The 24,265-nt window shown below is 36.4% G+C and overlaps 1 long non-coding RNA gene across 3 annotated transcripts in view; it reads left to right on the forward strand.

The window, feature by feature from the left end:
- The window catches only part of LOC118151407 (uncharacterized), a 45,541-nt gene extending 26,937 nt beyond the window's left edge, over positions 1–18,604 (forward strand). For 2 of the 3 annotated variants that reach the window (XR_004739663.3, XR_013532541.1), the window contains one exon: positions 10,332–16,137. This is a non-coding gene — a long non-coding RNA (uncharacterized LOC118151407). Of the gene's footprint in view, positions 1–10,331; positions 16,138–17,007 lie in introns of those variants that run through there. The other variant, XR_013532540.1, reaches the window with a different exon arrangement.
- Positions 18,605–24,265: the final 5,661 nt, after the last annotated feature.

A 24,265-nucleotide genomic window follows, 5' to 3' on the forward strand; every position in this document is an offset into this window, starting at 1 on the left:
TTAAAAGTCAAAAGGAGAGCTAAATCGTCTCATCATTACTTTAAGAAATATAAGAACAAAAAAATTTTGTATTAATATATAACATTTTTTCTTAGTTCAAAACAATCAAATTCTATTTTGGAAAAGTAAATACAATAAAAAAAATAAATAGAAGAACAAGCTTAATCAAACCAACATGTTATCGGCAAATAGTTACTGTTGCTGTCATAGATATAGTTCATTAGTTAAAAATCTGACTCAGGGTGGAGGGTAGGTTGGTTATTTTCTCTACCCATTTTGTTCGATATAAAGTGACTTGTACCCTATTGGCTAGTTCACTTTCTCTCTCTGCAAGTCACGTTTATACTCAAGGAAAGAAACAGCAGCCTCAAATGTCTAGTCAAAATATTGAAGTGAGGAATATAAAATATGTTTAAATTACTTCAAAATGACTCAGGCTTAGCACAGAAAATGTACAAAGGAGCATACTTCTATTCACATTGTTTACTCCTTCAATAGTTATTTATGGTGCAATAAATAAAGTACTAGAAGCTTAGGGAAATTGTGATTGGCCCTGATAACTGCTCTCAAAGAATTTATAATCTTATCTTCAGTTATATACAAGGCCCTTTCACACATTTTCAAGTTTTGTACAATTTGACGTCCTTGAAATGCTATCCAAGAAACTTTCTTTATTATGATAAAACAAAAGTCTTTTGGTCATAAAAAAAACATTTTTTAAAAAATTATCTGGGCCCCTTCTTGCGTGATGAGAGACAAAGTGATCAGTTATTTTTTCTTCTTGTCATTCCCTGAATCCCCTAGAATCATACTCTTGGCTTCCATTGTATTTTTGTGGTAGTAATTTTTAAACATCTACCTCAACACTTCTACTCCAGACTCACTTCTTAAATGCTGTCTAAATGGCTCAAAATTAATTTCCGATACTTTTCCTTTGAACAAATTCTTAAAAATCAACATGCCAATGATCCTGAACAAAATTACTCTCCAAACACTGGTGTGTGCCAGAAATCATAACAATTGCTTTCTAGAAACTTAGTTTCTGTTACTTTCAAAATACTCTGATATTTCTGTGGAGACCTACATGTCTCAATTTAAAAGAAGTTAACATATTAGTTTCAGTGTGTGCCAGAAATCATAACAATTGCTTTCTAGAAACTTAGTTTCTGTTACTTTCAAAATACTCTGATATTTCTGTGGAGACCTACATGTCTCAATTTAAAAGAAGTTAACATATTAGTTTGACTGAGAAATTGGGAGACCACAGATATATGAATAAGAGATGAGTGATCCTTTTCACATAGAAAATAATAAACATTTCACTAAAGTGATCATCGCAGAACATAAGCAACCACGCAGTTCTTATAGCAACTGAGTGAGCTTTCAGTGATACATTTTTTTAATTGCTAGATCTATTTGGGGTTGGTTTTAGAATCATTTGAAATCATAAAATATACAAGTCCTATGCTAGTCCAGCGGCTTAATTTCCAAGGATTATTTATGACTCACTTTTGTTCAATAAGTAAAATTCCCTTCTCTGCTAAATTTGAACTACCAGACGCTCCCAAAATATTTCCGAAATCAACAACTGTTTTCTAATTTGCTACTTTGGCCTATCTTCAAAATTTTATTTAACACTTGTAGCAATGTCTCAGAGATTTGATAAAGCATGTTTTAGTGATTTGTTTTCCCACTATAGCAGTCTCTGATTTAGAGCAGACGGCATTTCTGCAAATAAGCTTCACAAGTGTGAAGTGTCTAAATCATATCCTTATACGCGAAAGTGCCTGAACCCAAGGGATGTGAAATAGTTAAACAGCAAAGCCCTCAGCAGCTGCAGCCAACAGTTGATATATGACGTGGTAGAAGAAATAACCTTCAAGACATTTCTTTGATTAAAGGGCTGAGAGATACTGAAGTGGTTTTCTTTCTGCCAAAAGCCAAAGTGGTCTAATACTGGTGGTCAAACTTAGATGCTCATCAGAATCACCTGGGCAGCATTTTAAGTATAGAGATTCCTGGGCTCCCTGCCCAGTAATTTGGTTCAAAGACTTGGGACCAGAAAACTGCATTTTTTAATGAAGTCTCCCAGTTAGGAAAGTTTCTCCAAGTCCCTGCTGAGGGAGGATTAGAATAAATGCTAGAACCATATAATTGTATTATGCACATTTACTTTCATATATTACTTTTAGTGATCCTAAATATAGTTTATTTAATTACATGTCTACAAGTAACTTTTTAACTAACCTTTTGTTTATTTTCATAATATCCATCTAAGGAAACAATTCAGCTATTCTTATACAAATATATGTGAACTCAGAGGACTCAACCAATCAATATTCTGTCTGGCCCAAGAGTAAGTGGATCATGCAATCAGCAGCCCTTCCAGATGAGGGTAGAAACAAGGCCTATTTGTATTTTTATATTTTTATTTGAAATGTGATGAAATAAGAATCTAAGTCGTGACAATATTGAAACCAGTGATCTAAACAATTTCTCCTTGCCCCTACCCCTCACGACTCCTTTGAAGAAAAGGAACTGCATCCCCAGGCAACTCAAAAACTCTATTTTGAAGTGAGGAAAGAACCAGCACTTCCTTAACTTCCAAAATCATATGGATAAGTGCCACAGAATCTAGGAACATGAAGAGCCAAAGTTGTATACATGTGGGAGGCAAGACTGCTGATCCTAGAGGCTGTGTGGAGTGCTGGTAAAAAGCCCATGCTCTGGAGCGTAGGTATGCGAGTTCAGTTCCAGTAGAGCCACATGTTAACTTGTGACTTCGGGCTATTTATTTCTTCTATCTTTGCTTCAGTTTTCTCATCTGGAAGACGTGGGTTAATTTTATTACCTACCTCATTAGGTTATTGTGAGTATTTAGTGATGTCTACCTTAGTAGTTAGAACATGTTAGAAATGTGCACTCCCAGACCCTCCCCCAGGATCTGAATTTTTAGCAAAATTTTCACGGCTTGTTTGTATGTAACAATTTGAAAAGCACTTATTTAAGATGTGAAGGGCTCAGACTGGTCAATACTTTATAAATTTGTTCTTATTACTTAGTTTAAACCTAAACATCAAGCAATTACAAAGCCTAAAAGCTCTGCATATATATATATGTAGATAAGACTCAAGCAGTGTCTAGCTGAATCTGTAGGGAACAAATGAAATGAATTGGAGACCAGCTTAGATCATCAAAGAATATATTTGACTTACAAAAAACTAGGACTAGAAGAAGAAAATGTTAGAATAACCACCACAGGAATGTGTCTCTGGCAAGTTTCTGTCACAGTTGTCTTTCTGGGGTAGAGAGACAGAGAAATCAGTAAAAATCACACTGTATGTATTATAACTTTTCAAAATCTCTTGTTTTTTGATTCCTCAACATCCCCACAAACAGACCCACCCAGGTGACGATGGGTATTAGTGTGATAAGGCTGGTCTCTATCACAAGTTCCCTTTTTGCCTTCCCCCGACTATGGCCCTAGTGACAACCAAATGCACCACTGAATTCCCCTTATACATTCTCCTTGTGGACTGTACCCTGACGCCTAGTACAGGCACTTGCACATAGGTACCTTGGTATTTTTCTGAGCTTTCCACCTGCTTGGGTCCGCCTGCTCCCTTCATGGTCCTCCCTTTCTAGGACCTCTGAGGAAATAAATCCTTTGATTTCATATGCCTCTCCAAGTGTAATTTCCACAGTCAGAATGGACTAATCCTTAAAGATCCCACAAGGGAGACTTACTCTCCCATTTAAAACTCACTGTGGTAAAGATTTAATAATGAATGCACACAAAACAGAGTTAAGGCAGGACACGAGTGGTAAACTCTGTCTGCCAAAGTCAGAAAATACTCCTCCAAAGAGTTCACATCTGAAGTGGGTACTGAAAAAGGCAGGACAAGGTAGAAGGCATTCTAAACTTCCACAATCATGGGTGCAAAGGTGTGATGCCTTGGAGGAAGTACAAGTCATATGTGATCATTGAACTTCACAGGTCCCTGCATTTTGTATAGAGGAGAGTGGTGCTCTGCCTGTAGTAGGCAAAACCATAAGAGGGTGTGAAACTGCTGCTGGACTCTGGGCCTACCTCTCAGAGACCTAGATTTTGTAGTTTGAGGTGAGCCCAGGTATCTGCATTTATCTAGCCATCTGCAACTCTGATATATTTGGTAAGACATGATACTGGTGGGTAGCTTGATTGTGGAATGTCTTATATTCCTTTCTGAAAATCGTGAACTGTGTCCTGGAGCAAATGAGCTGCTGCTCAGGAGTTTTAACTAGTGGAGGGAAGTAATCAACAGTTTGATTAAGAAGTTTAACTCTAGAGGAAATAGCGTGAATGAATGTTATGGATTTAATTATGAAGGGACTTTGTATCCTCAGTATCCTCAGCTCTGGAAAGGGATGGATAATGAGACAGTTGTAAAGACTGTAAAGCACTTAGAACAGCCGGGCGCGGTGGCTCACGCCTATAATCCAAGCATTTTGGGAGCCCGAGGCAGGTGGATCAAAAAACATCCTGTAGAAAGTTTATAAGAAAACCAGTATTTGAACAAATTGTGGAATATAAATACAACTATTTTTAAGTAATTTTTTCCTCTAATTTGTTATTTTATTTGTTCCAAAACTAATCTGATTAAAGCATATATTTAAAAAAAAAGAGAGAGAGAAGAGAGAGATCGAGACCATTATGGTCAACATGGTGAAACCCTGTCTCTATTAAAAATACAAAAAAAAATTAGCTGGTCATGGTGTCGTGCACCTGTAGTCCAAGCTATTCGGGAGGCTGAGGCAAGAGAATTGCCTGAACCCAGGAGGCAGAGGTTGTAGTGAGTGGAGATTGAGCCATTGCACACCAGCCTGGGCAACAAGAGCTAAACTCCGTCTCAAAAAAAAGAACAGTGCTTCACATGTAGCCTGTACATAATAACAATAAACATTTATCATCATCACCATTGTTATTTTGCTACATCAGACTTTGCATAGCAGGGCTCCTGAAATAATAATTGATCCCAAGAACCTCTTTAGGAGGTATAAGAACACAGTATATTTTAAAGTTAATAATCTACCTCATGCCGACTCAAAATTTCTCAGTACCTTTTAAGAAAGTAGAAATATTTACTCGTACAGGTCTTCCTTTGCATTGTGAGACATAATTGTATAATCGTTTAATAATGCACCATCTAATCAGAAAAATGAATGTTTGGCTACTTTAAAGTAGCAATACTTGAAAAATCTCTTGGGGGCAAACGTATCTTTATTCAAACCAAAATCATCAGAACTGTACATAGACTCCTGACTTAGACAAAGAGTAAGCAGAGAAAAGTTTGAAACACTTTAGTAGAATTACCACAGCACACAAAATTTAATCCCTCTCCTTTAAAAATAATCTAAGACCAGAATAGAGTAGACAAGTCCTGGCTCATTACAATAACAGATGCATAATCCAGGAATTCACAATCTGGTGGTAGATTCACTCTTTTTCAGCATCCTGTGCTTAGCACAATACTGTTGAGACACATTGAGCCTTGGCAGGTTTTAAATGCTCAGTAATGGGCATGCCTGTTCTTTTGTTAGCAGCACTGTGAATCATCTTGAGCATTATTGATTGGCATATTATCAAAAACATATTAAAATAATTTATTTCCCAGTGATTACATAACTCAAAGTAAGACACATTAATAGATTAGTATCATTTTCCCTTCATAGCTCTTCATCTAGATCAAGTACATAACAAGATATGAACATCTATAACTATGAAAATATAAACAAATAAATTGAAGCTTATCTTTATTGATTTAACTCAGGCCCTTCCAAGGACATAATTCATCTTGTATTTACGACGTATTCTGAAGTTTGAGAAAAACCTGTGTGTATTTATATCTCGTATAGCTGACATTCCAGTAACTAGAAACTTAGAGGATAAATATAAAACAATGTGGGGTTACCTACGCTGGTTGAACATTTAATGGTTTTTAAATTTTATTCAATGTAGATAATACAGATGGAAGTTTTTTGATACTCCTTTTAAACTATAAAGTTTTAAAACAGCAACTGAATGTATCTAACACAGTTATGACCTATTCTGTTCTGCAGTACTCCCATGCTCTGTTCTCTCTCTATCCATATGGCCTTCCATATGCTGTTCCCCTGCTCTCCCTTCTCTTTGCAAGGCAGCCCCACACTATCTTTCAGTCTCAGGCGAACCTTTTCCGACCTCCAGAGGTAGGTCCAATCTTCAGTCCTACATTTTTTCTGTATAAAGTACTTCTCCTTCCTGGTATTTGTCACGCTTGTGATTGTACTCTGTGTGTGTGTGAGAAAGAGACAAAGACAAAGACAGAGAGAGAAAGAACGAGAGAGAAAGAGAAAGAGAATGTCCTTCTCCTGGCTCTGCAAAGGTAGAAATTGGAATTATCTGTGCCAGAATCAGTGCTTATGAAATATATAACCCTAAGATACTGTTGAATGAAGAATACACTTTTTAAAAATAACAATGGCCAAGTCTTTTTACAGTGAGATACTAAATGGAAAGAAATGCCCTGAAACCAAATATAATCAACTTAATTGTTTTAATAGCCTTACCAGCTCCAACCCTAACCACTTAAAGCCACGCCACACCACCGCCTCTTCTTTCTCCTTTCTTATTTACCTTCCTCATCATTTTCATCATAATATTCTTATGGGTATATTCTATGTTTCAGGACTTAGGCACATGTTTCAGATTCACTGTTATTTAATCCTGACTATAACCCTCCAGGTATAGACCTATTAATTTTTTTTTTTTTAAACGGAGTCCCATTCTGTTGCCAGGCTGAAGTGCAGTGGTACAATCTCCGCTCACTGCAACCTCTGCTTACCGGGCTCAAGCAATTCTCCTGTCTCAGTCTCCCAAGTAGCTGGGACTACAGGCATGTGCCACCACGCCTGGCTAATTTTTGTATTTTTAGTAGAGTCAGTGTTTCACCACATTGGCCAGGATGGTCTCCATCCCCTGACCTAGCCTCCATCCACCTGCCTTGGCCCCGCAAAGTGCTGAGATTACAAGTGTGAGCCACTGCACCCGGCCCCTATCACATTTTACAGGTGAGAAAATTAAACTCCCAGAGGCTAAATAACTTCACCTATAGGAAGGTCTGCTTTTTTGAGCCTATCACCTCTTGTCCCAAACCTGCTCTTTCACACTTTGCACCTTAATGTTAAGCTAGGAGATTATAAACTTTTTTTTTTTGCCTTTCTATAGGTTCTGTCAGAACCAATCCACAAATTACTTATTATAAACTAAACCATGGAAATAACACACAATCATATGTGTTATGACAGGGTGCTATCTATACTTTTGTCAGCAACATTATTTTGAAGTCTCAAAACACAGATGCAGACATCACTCTCAAAGTTCATTGACTTATCCTGAAAAATGTCTATACAAATGCCCTTTTAAGTACCTAATTTAAGTATGTTCTTACAGGGAATTCCAGTTTAACAACACTTATTCAATATATGATTCAGATTAATTATGCCCAAGCCATTTGCAGCTTTTGATACTGTTTCCATTTCAGGAAGCAGAATATGGCATCAGTGTGGTCATTTAAAAAATGAGTTCCTAATATAGAAGATAAAAATATTCTGCCACAAATATCTATAGATATAATAAAACTTAATATTCTATAATGTGGATGTTGTATTTAGGCAACTCAAATTTCTTTTGCTGAAAATAAATAATTGAATACTAAAACATAAAAATATGAATATCTGTAGAACTCTTTATCATTTAAGACTTTAATGAAGTATTTTTGGAAAGAAGGAATTTAACATTTAGAGACTAACATTATTGGAAAGAAGGTGCTATGGAGGTAACTTAATCCTATTTCCTTGGTATGTATGTGAGGGATGGTCTCAGAAATTAAATAATTATGTTTTTTGATTAAATATTAAACTAGATCAGGCTTTATATTTATGACCACGCAAGTGATTTAGATGTGTAGGTATCTTCTCCAACCGACCATATCTTTGGTTTAATAGCACAACTTAGATTCTAGTTTCCTAAATCTTAACACATTGCTCCTTGAACAGCAACAATAGTCCATGGGTTCCTTAAATATTTCTGTGTGTGTGTGGAAATAAGCATACACTTTCTCCTGAACACTTGGCTTGCAAAAAAGACCAAATCCTTATTGCACACTGGAACTTCCCAGCTGCCTTTGAATTTTTCAAAAGATAACACAACAATGGAAATTTGTGGGTGATTTCCACAGATAACATCCCATTTTCATTTCATTACTGTGTCCTATGACACATTGCACAAAGGGAGCTATGTATCATTTCAAACATTTCTCATCTTTGGAAACAGAAAAAGAAATAATGTCATAACTCATAGGGGCATTATTAATGTACCTCTTTAGTTTTACATTTTGTAAAAGTAAATTCAGTTTGGCTTTTAATTTGTTTGAAGATCTCAAATGCAGTCATTGTTAATTTCTAAGTACTGAAGTCTCTGCATCTTGTTATGCTACAACTGCGCCTTTGACTTCAGCCAGCTTATAGCAGGGAAATGGCAATAGGCATTGTATTCTCTTTCTAAAGTTCTTCAAATGACGCAGCAGCAAGGAGGATCTTGTCTCTAGAATACTAAACAATAAACTGGTACAACCAACTCCCTATTACCACACACATGCATACTTACACACATCATCACAATCATATGGTCACACGGGAAGTAGTTGTTAGCTCAATCAAGTTTCTGCAGCTTACAGGCTCTTTGCTGTCTTTCGACAGTCACTAGTCTTAGATAAGAATGATCATATTTTCCCTTCCTTCAATCTGGAAATAATGCAAATAAACAAGGTATGGATAAAATTAATGTGCATTATTAAAGTCACAAAATGTGCTTTTCATCAATAATTAACATTTGGACCACAAAATAAAGTTCTTTTTGTAGATCACTTTAGTTTCATAATTTGAATCAAATAAATGTTATCAAGCTCACTTCCAAGATGGCCAAGTTTGAACTGTGATAGTTGGCATACTTATTTTAGTTGTGCTAAAATAAACTTGCCTTTCAAGTTACTGGAGTTAAATTGTTTCCTTGGATAGAGGCAGAAACACTGTGGGTCTTGCTACATGATGGAAAATAACACTGTCCTTTTGAAGCAGATTTACAGGCTTATTTGAATTGAAACAAACTTGACAATCAGTCAAATCAAACACAAGTTTTGTGTAGCTAAAGGGTCTGAAAGAGCTCTTCTCTCTCTAGCACTTTATTACTCTTCGTATATGCTAATTTTCATCCTAAAAGAAATCAAAAGCTAAGTATGGCAAGATGGTTTTTCACCATGTCAGGATTCCATTTCACTCCTTCCTTTTCTTTTTTGACACAAGTCTCACTCTGTTGACCAGACTGGAGTGCAATGGTGCGATCTTGACTTACTGCAACCTCCAGCTCCCAGGTTCAAGCAATTCTCCTGCCTCGGCCTCCCAAGTAGCTAGGATTACAGATATGCACCACCATCTCCTGCTAATTTTCATATTTTAGTAAATACTAAGTTTTGCCATGTTGGCCAAACTGGTCTCAAACTTCTGACCTTAGGGGATCCACCTACCTCAGCCCCCCAAAATGCTGGGATACAGGCATGAGCCACTGTGCTCAGCCACTCTCCTTCCTTTTTTTGTCTCATATAAGCAAGCTTTTAAAATTACCTATAGGTGATGATACCTCTTCTCCCAAAACCAGACAGACTATTCAAAGACAATAAAGAAAAAAAATGTTGTCTTACAATTGACTGTAGATGCAGTTTCTTAAGGTATTTATCAAAAAAGTGATAGACATGGTAGATTATAAAATATTTTTGTATTTCTCTTTGATATAGATGTACAATTATTGTTGATACACTCATCCTTCCCTTCTATATTGGTCCCACTGAATTCCACTACTACAATTAGGAATTCAATGTATTCTGAAGGTTTAGTCATTGTTACTTTAGTTATTAACTTTTTCAGGAAAAGATTTGTTGTGAATAGAACCTTCCCATAAAGGCCAAAAAATAATGAGTTCATTTCTGAATAAAAATTTTAGCTTAAATTTAGTTTGCTTTTATCTCATAGAAGACATTAGAATAAAAAATCATATTTTAAAATGCTGACCCATAATTATTATTTATAGTATTATGATAATCTTTTTAGTTAGTGGTTCTAACTCATCTTTCATATTTTCTTTATGTCCTTCTATAGGTTATCAAATAAAAAGAAATTGTTTAATTATAATTTTATTGTGAGAAAACTGGGTCTATGTTATTCTTTCTCAAAAATAATCACAAACTTCATTTCAACAGCCAAATCAATCAAGTGGAAGAAAGGATATCAGTGACTGAAGATCAACTCAATGAAATAAAGCTAGAAGGCAAGTTTAGGGAAAAAGAGTGAAAAGAAATGAACAAAGCCTTCAAGAAATAGGAGATTATGTGGTAAGACCAAATCTACATTTGATCAGTGTACCAAAGTGACAAGGAGAATGAAACCAAGTTGGAAAACACTCTTTAGGATATTATCCAGGAGAACTTCCCAACCTAGCAAGGCAGGCCAACATTCAAATTCAGAAAATACAGAGACCACCACAAAGATATTCCTCAAGAAGAGCAATCCCAAGGTACATAATCATAAGATTCACCAAGGTTGAAATGAAGGATAAAATGCTAAGGGCAGCCAGGAGAGAAAGGTCAGGTTGCCCATCTAACTAATAGCAAATCACTCAGCAGAAACCCTACAAGCCAGAAGACAGTGGGGGCCAATATTCAACATCCTTAAAGAAAAGAATTTTCAACTCAGAATTTTATATCCAGCCAAACTAAGCCTCATAAGCAGAGAAGAAATAAAATTGTTTACGAACAAGTAAATGCTGAGACATTTTGTCACCACCAGGCCTGCCTAACAAAAGCTCCTGAAGGAAGCACTAAACAGGAACAACCAGTACCCGCCACTGCAAAAAACATACCAAATTGTAAAGAATATCAATACTATGAATAAACTGCATCAACTAATGAGCAAAACAACCAGCTAGCATCAAAATGGCAGGATCACATTCACACACAACTATATTAACCTTAAATGGAAATGGGCTAAGTGCCCCAATCAAAAGACAAAGACTGACAAATTGGATAAAGATTCAAGATCCATTGGTGTTCTGTATCCAAGATACCTATCTCATGAGCAAAGACATGCAGAGGCTCAAAATAAAGGGATGGAGGAAGATTTGCCAAGCAAATGGAGAATGGAGAAAAAAAAGCATGGGTTGCATTCCTAGTCTCTGATAAAACAGACTTTAAATCAACAAAGATCAAAAGAGACAAAGAAGGCCATTACATAATGGCAAAGGGATTAATGCAACAAGAAGAGCTAACTATCCTAAATATATATGCACCCAATACAGGAGCACTCAGATACATAAAGCAAGCTCTAAATGACCTACAAAGAGACTTAGACTCCCACACATTAACTGTGGGAGACTTTAACACCCCACTGTCAATATTAGACAGATCAATGAGACAGAAAATTAAGAAGGATATCCAGGATTTGAACTTAGATCTGGACCAACTGGACCTAATAGACATCTACAGAACTCTCCACCCCAAATCAACAGAATATACATTCTTCGCAACACCACATCACACTTATTCTAAAATTGACCACATAATTGGAAGTAAAACACTCCTCAACAAATGGAAAAGAATGGAAATCATAGCAAACAGTCTCTCAGACCACTGTGCAATCAAATTAGAACCCAGGATTAAGAAACTCACTTAAAACAGTACAACTACATGGGAACTGAACAACCTGCTCCTGAATAACTACTGGATAATGAAATAAAGCAGAAATAAAGATGTTCTTCAAAACCAATGAGAACAAAGACACAATGTACAAGAATCTCTGGTACACATTTAAAGCAATGTCTAGAGGGAAATTTATACCACTAAATGCCCACAAGAGAAATGAAACATATAAAATCAATACCCTAACTTCATGATATAAAGAATTAGAGAGGCAAGATCAACAAATTCAAAAGCTAGGAGAAGACAAAAAATAACTAAGATCAGAGCAGAATTGAAGGAGATAGACACACAAAAAAACTTTCAAAAATCAATGTTGGAGCTGGTTTTTTGAAAATATCAACAAATGATAGACCTCTAGCCAGACTAATAAAGAAGAAAAGAGAGAACCATCAAGTAGATGCAATAAAAAATGATAAGGGGGATATCACCACTGATTCCACAGAAACACAAACTACCATCAAATAATACAACAAACACTTCTATACAAATGAACCAATAAATCTAGGAGAAATGGATAAATTCCTGGACACTTACATCCTCCCAATACTAAACTAGGAAGAAGCTGAATCCCTGAATAGACCAACAACAAGTTCTGAAATTGAGGCAGCAATTAATAGCCTACCAACCAAAAAAAGTCCAGGACCAGATGGGTTCATAGCTGAATTCTACCAAAGGTACAAAGAGGAGCTGGTACCATTCCTTCTGAAACTATTCCAAACAATACAGAAAGAAGGAATCTTCCCTAACTTATTTTATGAGACAAATGTCATCCTGATATCAAAACCTGGCAGAGATACAACTACAAAGAAAATTTCAGGCCAATATCCATAAAAAACACTGATGCAAAAATCTTCAATAAGATACCAGCAAACAGAATCCAACAGCATATCAAAAAGCTTTTCAACCATGATCAAGTCAGCTTCATTCCTGGGATGGAAGGCTGTTACAACTCACACAAATCCATAAATGTAATCTACCACATAAACAGAAGCAAAGACAAAAACCACATAATTATATCAACAGATGCAGAGAAGGCCTTTGACAAATTTCAACAGCCCTTTATGCTAAAAACTGTCAATAAAGTAGGTATGGATGGAATGTATCTCAAATAATAAAAGCCATTTATGACAAGCCCACAGCCATTATCATACTGAATGGGCAAAAACTGGAAACATTTCCTTTGAAAACTGACACAAGGATGCCCTCTCTCACCACTTCTGTTCAACATAGTTCTGGCCAGGACAATCAGGCAAGAAAGAGAAGTAAAGGGTATTTAGTTAGAAAAAGAGGAAGTTAAATTGTCTCTATTTGCAGATGATGATTGTATATTTAGAATACCCCATCATCTCAGCCCAAAATCTCCTGAAACTGAGAGACATGATGAAAACACCAAAAGCAATGGCAACAAAAGCCAAAATAGACAAATGGGATCTAATTAAACTTAAGAGCTTCTGCACAGCAAAAGAAACATCATTATAGTGAACATGCAACCATAGAATGGGAAAAAATTTTTGCAATCTACCTATCTGACAAAGGGCTAATATCCAGAATCTACAAAGAACTTAAACAACTTTACAAGAAAAAAAAATCCCATCAAAATGTTGGTGAAGGATATGAACAGACACTTCTTTTAAAAAGACATTTATGCAGCCAACAAACATATGAAAAAATCTCATCATCACTGGTCATTAGGGAAATGCAAATCAAAACCACATTGAGATATCATCTCACGCCAATTAGAATGGCAATCATTAAAGAAATCAGGAAACCACAGATGCTGGAGAAGATGTGGAGAAATACGAAGACATTTACACTGTTGGTGGGAGTGTAAATTAGTTCAACCACTGTGGAGGACAGTGTGGCAATTCCTCAAGGACCTAGACCTACAAATACCATTTGACTCAGCAGTCCCATTACTGGACATATACCCTAAGTATTGTAAATCATTCTATCATAAAGACACATGCACACATTATGTTTATGCAGCACTGTAATAGCAACGACTTGGTTCTAACCCAAATGCCCATCAGTGAAAGGTTGGATAAAGAAAATGTGGCACATATACACCATGGAACACCACGTAGTCATCAAAATGGATGAGTTTGTGTCCTTTGCAGGGACATGGATAAAGCTGGAAACCATCATTCTCAGCAAGCTGACACAAGAACAGAAAACCAAACATGGCACGTTCTCACTCATAAGTGGGTGTTGAACAATGAGAATACATGGGCACAGGCAGGGGAACATCACACACCAGGGCCTATTGTGGGGTGGGGTCTAGGGGAGGGATAGCATTAAGAGAAATATCTAATGTAGAAGATGGGCTGATGGATGCAGGAAACCACCATGGCATATGTATACCTATGTAACAAACCTGTACATTCTGTACATGTACCCCAGAACTTAAAGTATAATGAAAATAAATTAATAGAGGAGGTTACTGTTCTATGTCACATGGCTGAAGCCCATGCCTAGTGCTCCTTGCATCAGTGAGCCTGCGGTTGATTTGGGATCCACTCAGCTTCTGGGGCCAGGAGGAAAGAACTCTCTTTGGTATCTGGCTCCCTAGTAAGCTACACACCTTTCTTAGGACCAAATTAGATTTGTTTCTGAAAAGACAAAGACATGAACATTTTTATTACACTGGAGGTTGTGCTCCTCCAACAAGTGATCTGCATACCCAAAACAAATATTTTGATATATGTACACTTTATTGTTGCACATCCTCAAAGCGATGTGGGATGAGTAGAACACACACAAATACCTGCCTCCCAAAACACACATTCATGCATCTACACACACAGAAATAGTATCACTTTCAGCTTCTAGGAATCAGCCGAGCAGGTAGAGAAGAACAAGGTATAGAGTCCAGACAACTGGGTGATTTTAAGATGCTGGTCACCTAATTGCAGCTCAGGAGGAGGGCTTCATGAGCAACAATTCTGCAGACAGTGGTTTGAACTTAGGACCTCTGAGGCTACACTCTCAGCTTTCCTAAGCAATGCTGTATTTTTCAAGAGGCTTTTGTGACAGGAGTTTAATTACTTAAGGACAGATATTCTATTTAGGCCACAGAGGATGACAATTCATTTTGCATATTTTAAATATGCTATCTAAGAATAAATATAGCTCAAATAAACATTTAAATCATCATTCCCTCTGGATGCATACTTTAAAACAAAATTTAAATATTGGTGGTTGTTGCTTTATCTGAAATTTAAAAAAAATCCTTAATCAATTAGAATCAGTTCCTACAAATAGAATTTTTAGCACCTATTCAAAAGATATTTGGGATAATTATAGCTGGTAATAACTCTTAGACACTAAAATCTCTAGGAAAGTAGACAACTTACAAGAGATTTTCTAGTATAATCCAACTACATGCATCCAGAATTAGAAGTCGCTGTCCTTCAAATGTTGGGAAATGAAAGAATCAGTGTAGTAAGTACAGAAAACTGTAAAAATGTGTTAGTTTACAGGATACAATTAGGAGTAAATGCCAGTAGCAAGAACCTTTACAGATACATTTTTCTGGAAATTCTAGCTCAGCTCTTGCCACTTATTCACCTTATGGCTTTAGGCAAGTCTCTCTTAATCTCGCTCAGCTTCAATTTCCTCAGGTGAAAAGTGATAATAATAAGGTCTAACTCATGAAGTTATGATAATTAAAACAAATTACACATTTTAAAGGTTTTTATAAACTGTAAATCCCCATGGAATTTTAAACTGGTTTATGGAAAAGGGCAAGAATTAAATGATCATGAAAGGCCCTGTAACTTGTCATAAAGTAGCCAGAAATACTTCCACGGAAAGCATAATTCCAACCTCTATATCAATATAGCAGAGAGTTTTTAGAATATACTATACCAAAGAGAAAATAATAAAGGTTTATGATGTGGAGATATATAAGCTCTATTTAAAAAATTATATAATTTGAAATAGGTAGTATTATGAATTACTCATGGGACTCAAAGTTAAAATAATATTTACAAGAATTCAGCAGAGAAATATGGTTCTTTCTAGATTTCTTTCCTTAAGCCCCCATAACTACTGACAGTCAACACATTTATTTGCAAATACAAAGATTTGCATTCATAGATCTCAGTACATTCTTGTTTCTGTACTGAAATAGATATTTGGCCTTCTATAACTTAAATTTTTTTGCAAAACCATATAAACCAGAAGCCAATATACAGTGTGAACAATAAACAAATCATTTACCGCATGTTTCCTGCTCTCTAAAATAAAATAACTGCTAGAAAATGAAAACAGTGTAATATCACTCTTTATTTTAGTTTGAGTTCTCCACAGAAACAGAACCAATAAAATATGAATATAGTTTATGGCATATATATACATGCACACACACAAGTAAAACAGCCAATTCCTTATAGTAAAATGTGTGTGTGTGTGTGTGTGTGTGTGTGTGTGTGTGTGTGTGTGTGTGTGAAGAGAGAGAGAAAACGAATAGAGATTTTCTGTAAGGAATTGGCTCACACAAGTATAAAGGCCAAGTCCAAGATTTGAAGTTGGCAAGGTGGGGAGCCACAAGAGCCAATAGTGTATTTCCAGTTCTAATCCACATGCCTGAAAACCCAGAGAGCTGATGTTTTCAGTCCCTGCCAAAGTCTGAGTGAAAAAGCAGAAGAAGATCAAAATTCAAACTTGAAGACTATCAGACAGAGAGAGAGAATTCTTATTCAGCCCTTTATCCTACTAAGGCCTTCTGGGGATTGGATTAGTCTCACTCACACTGGGGAGGGATCTGTCTTATTCAGTCTACCAACTCAAATATTAATTGCATTCAAAAACACCCTGAGAGACACACTCAGAAATAATGCTTAACCAAACATGTGGGTACCCCATGGTCTAGTCAAATTGGCACACAAAATTAACCATCATACTCCTCAATTTAATAGAAATATTCAATTGAATTTTGATGAATAGCTTTCATTTATCAAAGTTCATATTCCAAGATTAAACTTTAAAAATATTTAATATTGGAATATCATCTACTTAGAATAACTTTTTTAATTACAATGTTTGTGTAAGTCTACCTGACTGGTTGAAAAATTACACTTTTCTGTTTTCTGCGGTAAGCATTATGTAGTCAAAGCTCTGATTTTTGTATATAGTGTACAGCAGATGGTTTTCAAAAGCCCATTTGGCATTTTCTTCTCAGTTTCCTAATTACAGGATTATGCCAGGACAGAGCTGATTCCTTCCCTGTACCTGCAGATGTTCTCTTGGAATACCACTAAGGCAGGTCCTTCACATACCATATCAAATCTGCTAATGTTTGTTCTTTACCTTTAATGGCCTATAGGACTTTTGGTAGGCCAAGGTGGGAAGATCAGTTAAAGCTGGGAGTTTGATATCAATTTGGGCAACATTACAAGACCCTATCTTTATGAAAGGATACAAATGAGCACAGCCTGGTGAAATGTGCCTATGGTCTCAGCTACTAACGAGGTTATATGGCTCATGTTTGTCCTCTTTGTCTGGTCTATAGCCTTGGGACACCCAGATATCCTGCCTTCCCAGCCTTGACTCCATAGGAAAGCAGTGGAAAGAGGGAAGATATTGCTATGCCATTCTGCCATTCTTTCTCTAGTGACACAAGGATGGATCCAGAAACTCTGGACCTCAAAATAACCTGTGGTAATATGAGGAGATGAGAATCCAGCATCTGCATCTTACAGAGATCTCCAAACATAAAATGTGAAGGGGGAAAATAACAACAACAACAAAGTAAAGAATAAAATAACCTTTCTTCAATTGAAAAAAAAAAAAAAGTCTTTCCACTAGTACTTTTTTTTTAACCTTTTCTCCAAAAAAAAAAAATCACTCTTTCCATTCTCATTTCTCATTTTTATCACTCTTAATTACATTACCAATTCATATAGGCCTATTTCTAGCCTTGATACAATTTGGAGGGCCTGGAACTATGCATGAAACTTATTTGGATGCCTTCTTTTCATCCATGAGTTGCCTCCATACTATTCTCCATCAAATGAATACAAGAGGCCAATTATGTTGATTCTGTATACTTATCCACAAAACTAGTGAACAATTAATGATAAATGGTAATCCTGCTATAAGCCTACTAAGGAAAAAGTGAAGTTAGGAGAAAAAAGTGGCCTGGGAATTTAAGTATTGTGGAAAAACCTACTCTTAATAAAGCACATTTCTACCATTCCAAAACTAATTTTGTTATAGGTAATTCAATTGCTCTTCAAATTACCTACTATAAAGGGCTCAGATAGATGCAGTCAGACAGCCAATATTTGGACCAGAGCTAGAACACTGATGTTCTACTTTAGGCTATCAAAAGATGAAGTGTGAGTGGATAGGCAAAAGCGTTAGTGTTAGTGAGTGTCACAGGTCAACAAAGTATTGATGAGGCTACTGGGAATTAGACAAAGAGGTAAGGGGTTGACAGGTCCCAGTCAATTTCCTGCAGGCTCGCCTTCTGTAAAATTCTGTGGAAAGCAGTCATTACCAAATGTTTGAGACAGTCAATCCTAGTAAATGTTGAAGTGGCAGTGCAGACCACAAGTTCTGTGGAGCTGCAACCACAAGTCTCAAACTCTATTCCCTTAATTATGCAAGCAGAAAGGCCCCAATGAATAAACGCTAAGTTGCAAAAAGGAGATGAAGACCAAGCTCTGGCACATCATACTGTTGTTATGACACAAGGCTTAGGCTCAAGGTTTTGAATGTGGCTGGAGAAGAGCTGGCACTTCTTCAGTTAGGTTGCTTAAAAACCCCACACTCAAAGGTCAGGATTCCTGTATCAGAATCCGTTGGTCAGCCTTGCTACATCTCTGCCACAGATTTTCATGAGCAACTGGGTAGCTGCAGCCACAATAAATATGTTCAAGGAGACATGGTCCTGCCATTTGTCCTTCTGGGTTCAACAGTTGTATTTTGTCTATTGTTGACAGAAGTATAAATTAGCACAAACAATTTTTATGTAAGATAATTTGGCATTATCTATCAAAGCAGTAATATTTTGACCTAGAATATCAACTTGTAGAAATTTACCTTATAGATATATTTATTTGCAAATATTTGCAAATGATATTGATACAAAGCATTTATAGCAGTACTTTTTTATATCAACAGACTATATAGAATCTAAACGCTCATTAAAAAGGGACTGGTTAAATATATAATATCACATCTGTACAACATAATTTTCTACATCAGTATGTAAAAAAATAAGAAAGGTTACTTAATATTGATATTAAATATAATAACATCCACAGGTACATTGTTTAGGTTGTATATAGTGGGACATAAACCACCTACTTTTACTTTTTTTAGATGTTTAAATGATATGAATGTACCAAATATATGACAACTCATGTGATTAAGAATAAATCTCTAAAACCAAAATATTCATTTTGTAAGTGGCACAAATTAGGCAATAAAAATCAGTATGATTTGTGATTCTGGCACTTTTCAAAATGAGGATAAAGTTGTGCCTTACATTACTCATGTAGTCCTCAATTAACCATACTGTTGAAGTACTCAGTTTATAAAAATGGAAAATTATCTAAGTAGGGTGAATTCATAGACTGATTCACAAAGACAGTTCAGATTATATCCCAGTGATATTCATAGTCAGCTTACTTATTAATCTTTTAAAATGTACTTTATAGTTGTAAAATGGAAACTGATGCTGAGAAATGTGACTTTTGTGCTGACATGACAAAGCAAATGGAGTAGAACACAACAGTCTCATGTTCAAATCACAGCTGTGATTTTTGACCATCATTTGCTTCCTTATTTCCTAATAAGCTTTGAAATAAAAACTTGGCATTATCACTAAAATTTCTTCTAGCTATAATATTTTATGATTATATTCTCTATTAACACAATATGGTACAAACTCTACAAGATTTTTTTTAACTCATTAAAGAACCATGATATAAACTTTGGAGTGAAGAAAACAGTCATACAGCAAAGATGATGTAGGCAAAATATTGCTGATGAAGGTTTCAACTGACAATTTGATAATTAAGAGGTCTGAGCAATGGAGAACCCACTGTGAAATAAAGCTTGCTATTTTCTCAAAGCTGATCAGAAGTCCAGAGTGAATATGACAACTTTACAGCTAGACACTAGGGTCTTCAGACATTTTAAAAACAAAGTCAATGCACATGTTCATAGCTGCAATGGTTACAATAGCATAAGGTGGAAGCAATCAAGTGTCTATGGATAGATGAATGAACCAAATATGTACATACATAGGAAGAAATATTATTCGACCTTGAAAAGAACAGCAATTCTGACACATGCTACAACATGAATAAACCTTAAGGATACAATGCTAAGTGAAATAAACTCCACAGTGTTCCCACTCACAAGGTAAACATCATTCAGGAAGATATCTGGCTGCCTGAAATCTAATGATATTTAGAAACTCAAATTTTTCTAAAAAACAGAGTGAGAATTAATATTTGCTATGGCCTGAGCTTTTTTTTTTTTTTAGAGAATTTTCATGATTTTATTTATTTATTTATTGTTACTTTTTATTTTTGTTTGAGACAGAGCTTTGTTCTGTCTCCCGGGCTGGAGTGCAGTGGCACAATCTCAGCTCACTGCAGCCTCTGCCTCCTGCTTCAAGTGATTCTCCTGCCTCAGCCTCCCAAGTAGTTGGAATTACAGGCTGATTTTTGAATTTTTTTTCTTTTATTTATTTATTTATTTATTTATTTTATTGCATTTTATGTTTTGGTGTACATGTGCAGAACATGCAGGATAGTTGCATAGGTACACACATGGCAGTGTGTTTTGCTGCTTTCCTCCCCTTCACCCACATTTGGCATTTCTCCCCAGGCTATCCCTCCCCAGCTCCCCTCCCACCCGCTGTCCCTCCCCTATTCCCCTCCAATAGACCCCAGTGTGTAGTACTCCCTTCCCTGTGTCCATGTGGCCTGAGCTTTTAAAGTCCCAGTAGTATATTACAACTGTATTCTACATAATTTTCTCTAAATATACTTTTTAATACAATGTTGAACAAATGAGAATACAAGAGAATCTCCTAAACCAAACAATGAAAACAAAACTAACAGAAAACCCACAAGAAAAAAGTGGACTCAAACTTGAACGATAAGCAAATAAGTGGTCTTGGAGGCAGATGCCAATATCAGGTAATGGGAACTGAAACTTCTGGGTCTCTAAAAACCAGGAAGCTGAGTTTGAGTCTGCCCTATTAAGCCACAGTCATCCGAGGGGGCTTGTAGTAAATTCTCATAATCTTATGTGACCTTGGCCTCAATTTTCAATACAGATTTAACAATCTCATACCAAAAGTAGGGCTCAGTCACCATTGGCACAGTTTCCAGGTCTACAGCAAACCTAAATGGTTCAAGCCAGAAGGCAGAGATAAGAACCTAGGGCATCTCCCTCACCTAGCAGACTGGGCTCCCCACTTTTCCACTTCTTCCTTTAAACAGGCCACATAGAATTTGCCCATGCACCTAAAGTGACCCATGTCTTATTCCTTCAAGTATACTGCTAGTTGCCATCCATGCTTAATCTCTCTCTGCCTGTCTCTTCCTTCTGCCTCGCAGGACCCAAGAATGGAAGGCCACCCCCTTGCTTCATTGTCCCTTTTCTGTCCAGGATCCCTAAGTAAAAATATTTTAACTTGGTTCCTGTCATGGTAGTGTATTGAATTTGCATCTTCTATCTAAAGAACTAACGGCAGCTCCAAACCACATTTTTCTGGGGTACTAGGGAGAGCACAGGGCTCCCAGCAGCAGAGCTATGGTCAGGGAGGCATACTCTAGACATAGGTCAGACAAGAGCCACACATCTGCCAATACAAACAAGTTTTCCATGTGAGGGACCTCCTATGTCACAGGTTGAACAACTAGGCATTAGACTACCGATCAGGTAAAATAAAAGAGGTATCCACAGAAGGAACACTGTAAACACCCATATCCAGCAACCCTTCATTTCCAAAAGGGCAAGGTTACAATCAGCTCTTGATACTGGAACCCCAACTTGGCTGAGGTCTCTCAATTCAGGGCTAAATTGAAATCTTAAATTAAATGAACACAACCCCAGAAAAACATATCTTACCAAGAGTGGTTCATTAAAAAATAAAAATCTTGATTAGACCTATAACCTAGATTTAATTAATAATTAAATGAATAATTAAAACATTTTCTTAAAAACATCAGGCCAGGATGGTTTACTATTAAATAACACTGTATATTCAGTGAACAAATAATTTCAACCTTTAGTAAACTCAAAGACTAGGAAAATCAATCCATAAGAGAAAGATAAAGACATCAACAAGTTTACAAAGTCTATATTTTCTCTACTGTTTAAGAGAAGTTGTTGGACCTTACGATGTGCACATATTTTATTGTGTGAGATAATGCTAACTTTGTTTTCCAAAATTCTTATGAGTATCTACATTCTATCTACCAGTATAGAGTTTCAGACATGTTAGGATATTGGAGACACTATTATCAACAGACTTCTTAATTTTGCCAAACTAGTGCATATAAATTATTTATTGTAAACCTTCTTGTCTTTGTTTTCCCAGATGCCAGCTTAGAGTCATGTGAAAGCTTATTGCCATATAACCCACCACTGCCTTCCCACCCATCAGCTATTCTTTGAGCCTTTTTTTCCCTTTTTTCTTACAACAACAACTCACTACCTTTCAACTTTAAGCTTTCTGCAAATAATACATGGGGAAGTTATCACTGTGGAGCCTAGATTTATGGTATTATTGGTAACTACAATATTTGTTTGCCATTACACAGAACTGCTAGCTCTCCACTATTATCCACTGAAACCAAACATCGGCAACCATATGATTAAGTTGTACAGTTGGTTCTGCCATAATGCTTATTTCGAAAATGCAAATTTGTTCTAACATAATTGATATATTAGGGAACAATTTGATGATAACAGATTTTGCATTTGCTGTGTACCAATCATCTGTGAGAAATATTAGATGAACACACAAAACTGCACCCAGATGAGCTGCGTCAGGTAGCAGTACACAAATATCCATCTTAACCCCAAACCTTCAAGTCAGTATTGCACACCCATCCACTGCACAGCAAATTTTAATATCAAATTGATCAAATAATTATTGTGCTCTCACTTTCCACCAAGCACTGTACTAGTACACTAGTGAGATCGAGGGTCACCTAGTGTCATGAAAATTGCAATCTAATGCAAATACTTACAATAATTATTTTAGAGTAATAATTATTAAATTATAATTGTATCGAGTGCTATGAAAGAAAAGTGCACGATGCTATAAGGATGTGTACATTGACTTCTTGGCTTCCAATCTAATGTGGTGCGGAGACGCGGGGAGATTCAAGGATAATCAGAGAAAGCTGACTCAGGGAAGTCCTCTTTAAGTTGAAATGGAAAAGGCGTATAAAAGCTAGCCCAACAAAAGGTAAAAATAATACAGAAGAAACAATATGTGCAAAAACTGAGGTAGAAAAACATGTGACCCTTCTGAGGAGTAGAGGGAAGGTCAACCTGGCAGAAGTACAGAGAGTGAAATTATGGCATGGTAAGAGACTAAAGAGGGTTGAATGGTGGCCCTCCAAAAGATAGGTCCACTTAGACCTTGTGAATGTGATCTTATTTGGAGTCTTTGCAGATATTCCAAGGTTAAGAATCTTGAGATAAGATTACGCTGGATTAACAAGGTGGGTCTGAACAAAAACACATGTTCTAAGAAGAGATACAAAGGCAAAGACAGAGACTACAGAAGAGAATGTGATGTGAAGATGGAGGCAGAGACTGGAGTGCTGTAACCTTCAAGCCAGGGAATGCCAAAGTTTTCTTGCAGCCAACAGAAGCGAAGAGAGAAGTGTAAAATATATCATCCCTCAGTGTCCCCAGAAGGATCTAACCTTGTAGACACCTTGGTATCAGAGTTTGGGCTCTCAGAACTATGAGAGAAGAAATTTCTGTTGTTTTGAGCCACTCAATTTGTGGTAATTTGTTAGTGCAAACCTAGGAAGTGAATGCAGAGTCCAAATCACCATTAAGCCTATTTAACTAGAGTTACATGAGGGGAGTATGGCAGGCAGCTTTAACAAGGGCCTCAGTAATTGCTGCTTCCAGGTATTCACACCCATGTGTCATCTGCCTTTGAGTGGGCATCAAGATCAGGCATATATCTGGGTGTTTTTGAGTTTTTTAATCTTATATTTATTATTTTATTCCCAGGGCTTTTCACAGTGCCTGGCACATAACAAATGCCCACTAATTAGTGAATGACTAATTAATCACCTTGATTTAGAGAACTGGAGAGCTGGAGTATTATAGGGTTAGAGGAGAGCTATAGAAAGAATCATTAAAATCAGTGTTTAAAGGAAATAAGGAAACACTGAGTATACGAAATGAATAGTCAACTTGGTCCCCACTGTGTTACTGTG

This window comes from Callithrix jacchus, chromosome 2 (genome assembly GCF_049354715.1).
Source record: "Callithrix jacchus isolate 240 chromosome 2, calJac240_pri, whole genome shotgun sequence".
Taxonomy (NCBI): Eukaryota; Metazoa; Chordata; class Mammalia; order Primates; family Cebidae; genus Callithrix; species Callithrix jacchus.